Below are 6,290 nucleotides of genomic sequence, written 5' to 3'. Positions count from 1 at the left end.
ATCTTGTAGTTTTTACATGATGATCAATTTACATTCTTAACTAGGGAGATGTTTATTTGGCTTTTATATGACCCACTTTTATAGGTTATCAAATGTTCATCTTGCTTTTTAAAGGAAGTGTTTACCATTACTAGGTCATAGGCCATAGTAAAATCTAGAATAGTCTCACCCATCTCATTTCTTTTCCCAAACCGATATATCTCATGTACCCTTTCATATCATCTACTATCTTTCTCTACAATACCATTTAGTCCCGTCCTAAAAATATCCTCTTTCCATTTTGAGAGTTAAATCCCCTCCTAAAAATATCCTCTTTCCATTTTGGGAGAGTTTGACTACTCAACGACCATCTAAACACATTATATATCAAATTCAGACCCATCATGATATCCCTCAAGGCATCTAAACACATTCTATATCTAATTCAGACTCATCATGATATCCCTCCGGACATGGAAAACTTTCCTCTACCCGATAGGACCATAATCCGAATCAATGCATAAATAATCCTGAAATCAAAACATTAGGATTAGATACTATTCTCCACGCCATATTCATTAATCCAGCTTTTTTAAATTCAAGGAGGCTACGTACACTAGAGCTACCCTCTTCCAAGTTTTAAATCAATAGCATCCCAAATCACCAAATGAAGACCTCGAGCATCTGCATTACAAGCCCATAAGAAATTATGTCATAACCTCTCAATAGATTGGCGCACCTTTGAATACCAAAGATAAGAAAGAACCCAATAAAGAGATGAGTCACATATAACTGATTTTCAAAGCTGTCACTAACATGCAAGGGCACCACAAAGGCGCCACAAAGGATATATATAACTTCTGTTTGGTGATTGGTGGCGGCAGCTGTTAGGCAGAGGTGCCTTAGTAATGGTGTTGGTGGTGGCAGCTAAGCGGTAGTAGTAGAGTGATGGTGGTGGTGGCGGCAGCAGTGGCGGGGGCTTAATAGTGATAACTACGGTGGCAATTGTGATTATGATGTGGTGTTGGAAGATATTTTTCATCATCATGGGGCCCCCGCTCAATAAAAGCCTAGCAAACAGTGAAAATCCTAACAGTTTTAGAGTAACCTCAGAACTGGCCAAGATCTTCATGAGGCCTCTCAAAAGTCTCCCGCCAAGTTACGCCGCATTCTGATATGTCTAAGGCGGTCCAGATTGAGAAACAATTCTAGCAGAATCAGCCTCTAGCACTCTGAAACAGATTATATAATTAGAGCTATATTTTCAGTATCTCAATTAACTGTATGGACCACCACCTTTGGATCCGGTACAGTTGAAAACCCTTAAAGGTCAAATTTCAGCTTGAACAGACACTCCAGGCAAAAGTTATAAGCAAAATATTGAAAGAGGAAGAGCCTCAGGCTATTCCCGTGCGGCCACCCTACAACTTTATACCATTGAAGGGACAATCACGACTAGTAGTTTTTTATGCTCATATCTCACTCGTCTAAGGTCGGATCAAGTCCAAATTTTGTGAGCGTATTCGCCTCATCAAGACGAGCGTTTCGATAAGTGACACGTCCCGTGACAACACTCAAGCGCGAAGAAAAGCTAGAGAGAAGTTGCTGATCCGGAAAGAAAGTGTAAGAAATTCAGCAGCGTCGTGCCTCACTCGAGTGGCCAAATCACACCGCTCGCGAGCCTGATCAATGGGAGACTAATTCTACGCGTGCGTAAGGTCTTGGGCTATCTCTGACCCGAACCCCGTACATGCTGGACAGTCAGATTCCACATACGAAGCCAACGAAATGACTTCAAATTCTGTCGCTGGAATTCCAGATTCTAGCCATAACTCCAAGTTGTAAAATCTTTGTTCGGACACGAAATCGAGCTGTGTTTGTTGCCCCGCAATCATTATATCATGCTCAGTGTGATCTAACGAAGAAATCACCAAAAAACATCAAAGAACGAGCACATTATCGATCCAAAGTTTCAAGATTAATTCAAATTTCAAGTCACATGATCGTACCCTAAAAACACGATCCATGACATGAAGTTGGGGTCAAATCGATCGTCATGCCGAGCCTTACAAGAAAGCAATCATCTTTCGATGAAACAGGCATTAGCACAACCTTGGATCATCCATGAAAGATCATGCAAGTTCTAGGGCAGCACAAAGACTGTTTTGGAATTCTACAATTTGCTAAGAAGGGATACACTTGTCATTTTGCACCCTATTTTCTAATTTCTTTTAATTCAATTTAATCTTAATTTTAAACAATTAAGGTTACTTTTGATCATCAACCTATGTTTGGGGCAAATGCTATAGGGAAAATATCTCCTTATCATCTTTTTTAACTTCTATATCTTATGAGACCCAATAATTGAAAATATTACTTGTAAGCAAAAGGTCTCCATATTTTCTATCTTATAACCCCCTAGATCCTTTTGATTTTAAATTTTTTACCCAAACAAATACTAAAATGACACTCTATTCAAACTCCATCTCTCTATCTAAAACTCCATCTCTCTCTCTTCGCTTTTTGGTGAGTTTACCATCCAAAGGGTTTAGCTTGAGCTCAAACACGAGCACACCTTCTTATGTGTGAGAAAGAGATGGTGTTTTAGAGAGAGAGAGATGGAGTTTGGGTTTTAAAGAGAGATGAAGTTTTAGAGAGAGAGAGATAGAGATAGAGTTTGAGTTTTAGGAAGAGAGATAGAGTTTTGAGAGAGAAACGATGATGTGAGAGAGAGATAGAGTTTGGGTTTTAGAGAGAGATAGAGTTTTGAGAGATAAAGACGATGATGTGAGAGAAAGATGGAGTTTTAAATAGAGGGATAGAATCATTTCATAAGTTGTTGAGGTCAATAAAACATGGTCAAAAGGGTTTAAGGAGTTGGAAGATAAAAAAGATGAGTCCATTTGCTTACAAGTAATATTTTCAATTCTTAGGTTTGATGAGATATAGAAGTTAAAAATATAGGATAATAGGATATTTTCTCAGTTCTATATATATCACGTACTAACATTCTACACAAGCCCTTCATTTGCTTAATGAAATTTTTATCTTACCTATTGTTGGGTCACGTCTTGGGAGAGAAAGGAAGGAGAGAAATTTTTGGGTCGATACCTTGAAGCTTAGTATTTCTCTCTTTTTCTCTCTTCTGCTGTAGGTGTCATTCTCTCTGCCTTTCTTATTCTTTCTTTTCCTCTCTGTGGTCCCTCATGACCACCACCTTTCTTTTTTTTTTTCTCTTTTATTCCTTGCATGACCATTTCCTCCATGTGGACCCTCGGGTCCACCACCTCCTCTAGTAGTCCCTCGCCTCCATCTTCCTTTTTGGCTTTTTCTTCCGCCCTCCTGCTCTCAGCCATCCCTACCATCTCCATCCTCCTCTCTACTCCAACTAGTGGCCAACTACCACCAGCCACTGTTCATTTTCTCATCCCTGCAACTCCCATCCATTCTGTTACTCTCTCTCTCTACAACTCCTCCACCACCTTCACTAATTCTTAACCTATGCAGCCACACCTCACCTTCACTCGTTCCCCTTTCTTCTTCTCCTCTGCACCAGAACTAGGAAGCAACCTCAACTACCGTACTCTCCACCTGCTGCAGCCGCCTTTCTCTACCAATCGCCCCCTGACTCAGCACGAGTCAGTCCCTGCTCCCTCTCTCTAAAGCCCCTGCAATTTCCATCCTCGCACCACCACACTTGTCCGCCCCTGTCACCTCCTCCACTCTGTTGCGTACACCTTCATCTCCGCTCTGCTGCAACTGACCTCCAACCAGCTGCAACCAGTGGCCGCTCTCACCTCGTCTCCCCTTCGCTCCCTGCTTGCTCCACCTTCGTCCTCAACCACCTCCGCCTCTCTCAACCAGGCACCATCACCACGCCTCACGGTCATCTCCTCCGAGCTCTTCGCAAATTCCAGCAACCTTCCGCTTCTTCTTTCTCTCTCTAAGACCCCCCCCCCCCCTCCCCAGTGAAAACTCCTTTCTTCCTTTCGCTCGATTCGTCTTCGTCCAACCTCCCTCACCAAAACCCAATACTGATCCCTTCACGTTTCATTTCTCTCTCTAAGACTCTCCAAACGAAAGCTTGAGGTTTTTGTCAATTTCGTCTCTTTCGTTTGAAGTTTTCATCAATTTCGTTTTCACCACTTGTTTTACTTCGGTCAACCCAGCAAAAGCTCTCTCTTTAGAACTTTAACCGTCCCAAACCCACTCATCTTTTTAAACTAGTTTGTTTTCTAAATATTTTATCCCACCTCCTCATGTTATTTTCTTCCACCCCTTTCCTTTATTTTATTCCACTTCAATTCCTTTTCATCATCTTATTTTACTTCATTCACTCCTTTTATTTTCCCTTGTCGTGCATTTTATTTGTTTTATTTCACATCCCTCATCCCACCATACCTTCCTCTACTCTATCAATTTATTTTATTTTAATTATCTTACCTAATTTTATCTCATTCCATTTTAATTATTTATTTTACTTTATTTCAATTACCACTTTATTTTATTTTATTTACCCCATCTTATTTTATTTCATTTCCTTTTATCCTTTTTATTTTATTTTACTTTTCTTCATTTTATTTTCATTCATTTTATTCTTATTTCATCCTAATTCCATCTTCTAATCTTATGCATTGTATATTGAATTGCTTTTATCATATTACTGTTTGAGTGTTGAGAAGCACGTTGAGGGACTTCACTTGATACCTTGTGAACATATACATATACATATTTGCATTGCATATTGTTATCACTATTATGCTAGTTGAAATACAATGGTTTAGATCTGCTTACTAGGCTTTTAGCTCATTCCATCTTATTTACATAATTGTCGAGTGAAGGGTGTTGACATCTGTGCTAAGGCAAGTGGTTGTTTTGTGTTCAGGTGGTTGAAGCATCAAGTTTGAGAAGTTTGTGGAGCCATCTCCCCAAGATTTTTCATAGTATGTTTTGGTGGGCTTACCTTTGTGATGGAATCTTTATACGGTGTTGTTTTTTTGGGCCAATAGTGCTTTAAAGGAATTGTAAGAAATTTTGGATATTGAATGAATGAAATGGTTGTACTTTTGGATCGATAATTGTTTGATGAATGGATTTATTCTAGTTTTCTTTCGTGGTTTGCTATCAATTCTGTGTTTTTATGCATTGAGCCACTCCCACCTGAGTGATGTTGGCGACCTTCGGTCGTGATCCGACACTCTGTCACCCTCAGGCAGGGGTTAGCATGGCGGGGTCATGACAGTTATGGTATCAGAGTAGCTAGGATAGGATTCTTGGGCTAGGGAGTCTTAAGAGTGTCTGTAGGATAGTTCTTTGATAGACTAGTAAGTGGGTGTTTATGTTTTAGGTTGCAGATGCCGATGACTCATACCAACAACGCGAGTTCAAGTAATGGGAACACCGAGGCTTCCGGTGAACTCGCCAGAGCTTTGGGGGCCATGACACAAATGATGAGAGAAGCTATACCGGCCCTGTCTACCCCCGCCTCTAATATGAATGATAGTAATTCGATAGAAAGGTTTAGGAGGCTGACACCTCCAAACTTTGTGGGGCATGAAGGAGTAGAGAAGGCTGAGAGATGGAGAAGACTGATAGAAAAGATTTTTGGATTGCTAAACTGTACCAACGAGCAAAAGGTTAGGCTGGGTACGTTTATGTTAGAGGGAGAAGCTGAGCACTGATGGAGCTCAATAAAACAATCATGAGAAGGGTCGGGAATTGTGACTACTTGGAAGAATTTCTTGGAAGTATTTTCTGAGAAGTATAATCCCGACTCTGTAAGGGAGAGGAAAGAGGTAGAATTTATAGAGCTGCAACAGAGAAAGATGACAGTAGAGCAATAAGCAGCAAAGTTTGATGAACTCTTTAGATATGTGCCACATATCATTAACTCTGAGGTGCGAAAGGCCAGTAAGTTCGAGAGGGGCCTCGGGCCTGATATAAGGGGGAGGATTATCTCTACAAACCTCAAGACCTTCTCCCCATTGGTGGAGCTGGCCTTAAAGATAGAGAGATATTGTGAAGAAGTTCGGGTTAGAAGAGAAGGAAGATTGGGGGTTGCACAGCCCAGAAATTTTAAGAAAGCAGCACATCCACCTCAGAGGAGAGAGTTTAAAAGAAGAAATAATCAAGGTGGTGTCAAGATTCAAGGGGTTGTCCCAAATGATGCAAGGAACAACTGGTGCTCTGTCTGCCCTCACTATGGTGTGAGCAACCACAGCTGCTGAGTGCTTCAGGAAGACCAGGGACTGCTTTCGGTGTGGCAAACCGGGCCATCTGATCAAGGACTGTCCAGTTAGAGGGCCAGAGGA

At 41.0% G+C, this 6,290-nt stretch overlaps 2 long non-coding RNA genes across 3 annotated transcripts; one reads left to right on the top strand and one right to left on the bottom strand.

The window, feature by feature from the left end:
• Nucleotides 1-1,228: 1,228 nt before the first annotated feature.
• LOC148783163 (uncharacterized) lies at nt 1,229-3,901 on the bottom strand. Of its 2 annotated transcripts, none has more exons than XR_016050471.1 (2): nt 3,091-3,901; nt 1,229-1,894 (listed from the first exon to the last, which is right to left on the bottom strand). It is a non-coding gene; the product is annotated as an uncharacterized LOC148783163 (long non-coding RNA). The 2 variants fall into 2 exon arrangements; XR_016050470.1 differs by having other exon boundaries at nt 3,033-3,120.
• A 70-nt stretch (nt 3,902-3,971) lies between these two features.
• Nucleotides 3,972-5,054, top strand: LOC148783162 (uncharacterized). Its single transcript, XR_016050469.1, has 2 exons — nt 3,972-4,068; nt 4,865-5,054. It is a non-coding gene; the product is annotated as an uncharacterized LOC148783162 (long non-coding RNA).
• Nucleotides 5,055-6,290: the final 1,236 nt, after the last annotated feature.

Source organism: Amborella trichopoda, chromosome 2 (genome assembly GCF_054954075.1).
Source record: "Amborella trichopoda isolate Santa Cruz 75 chromosome 2, AtrichopodaSantaCruz75HAP2 v2.0, whole genome shotgun sequence".
Classification (NCBI taxonomy): domain Eukaryota; kingdom Viridiplantae; phylum Streptophyta; class Magnoliopsida; order Amborellales; family Amborellaceae; genus Amborella; species Amborella trichopoda.
The sequence above is the reverse complement of the archived record's forward strand: the minus strand, read 5'-3'. Positions and strand labels throughout refer to the sequence as shown.